The sequence below is a fragment of the Cebus imitator genome, unplaced genomic scaffold (genome assembly GCF_001604975.1).
Source record: "Cebus imitator isolate Cc_AM_T3 unplaced genomic scaffold, Cebus_imitator-1.0 Scaffold160, whole genome shotgun sequence".
Classification (NCBI taxonomy): Eukaryota; Metazoa; Chordata; class Mammalia; order Primates; family Cebidae; genus Cebus; species Cebus imitator.
The window spans coordinates 1,245,680-1,246,808 of record NW_016107475.1 but is presented as its reverse complement, the minus strand read 5'-3'; positions in this window follow the sequence as shown (position 1 = coordinate 1,246,808).

The window sequence follows — 1,129 nt, the reverse complement described above, 5'->3', positions numbered from 1 at the left end:
TTTGTTTGTTTGTTTTGAGACAGTCTTGCTCTGTAACCCTGGCTGGAGTGCAGTGGTGCAGTCTTGGCTCACTGCAACCTCCGCCTCCCAGGTTCAAGCAGCTCTCTGCCTCAGCCTCCCAGAGTAGCTGGGATTACAGGCACCCACCACCACACCCGTCTAATTTTTATATTTTTAGTAGAGACGGGGTTTCACTATCTTGGCCAGGCTGGTCTTGAACTCCTGACCTTGTGATCCACCCACCTCGGCCTCCCAAAGTGCTGGGATTACAGGCGTGAGCCACCACACTCGGCCGAGTATTTTCATGATAAAAACAATTTAAAAGATAAATAAGTATCCTCATCACTATTCTACAAATGGAAATAAGTCAAATGATTTGCCCCGAATTGTAAAGCTGGAAAGTGGTAGAGCCAGAATTAAAGCTAACTCACCTCATTCCTTCCCCTGTTTTCAGTAACCTTCAGAACTAAATGCTCTTTGTTTATTTATTCACTTATTTTTCAACCTCAGGTACATGTAATTGCTTCCTGACAAAATTCCATCATTGGACTATGCGTTGTTCTTTTTGATTGTATTATGGTAGTAGCCAGACTCCAAGATGGTGCCCAATAATCACTGCCTCCTGGTAGTCACATCCTGAGTCCCCTTCCACATTGTTCTAGGGTTGGTCTGCTTGATCAGTAGCATCCAGCAGAAATGATGGTATATCGCTTCTGATAGTAGTTTTATGAAAGACATTGTGGCTTCCATCTTGGGCATTTTCTTGCTCATTCTGTCTGTCTTGCCCTCTTTCTGTTTCTCTCTCTTTCCCTCCTCTTCTCTCTCCTCACTGTGCAGGGAAACCACCTCAGGAGCAGCCCTGTAGTGAGGAACTGAGCCTCATGCCAGCAGCCACATGAATGAGCCTTCTTGGAAATGGATTCTTTAGCTCCTTCAGAGACTGCAGCTCTGATTGACAGCCTGACTGTTACCTCCTGAGAGACCCTGAGCCCAAAGCACCCAGATTCCTGACCCTAGAAACTCTGTGAAATAACAAATATTTAAGTTGCTAAATTATGAGATAATTTGTCATGCTGCAGTAAATTACTGACACAATTATCTATTAATCTTTGTATAATTGAATACATAA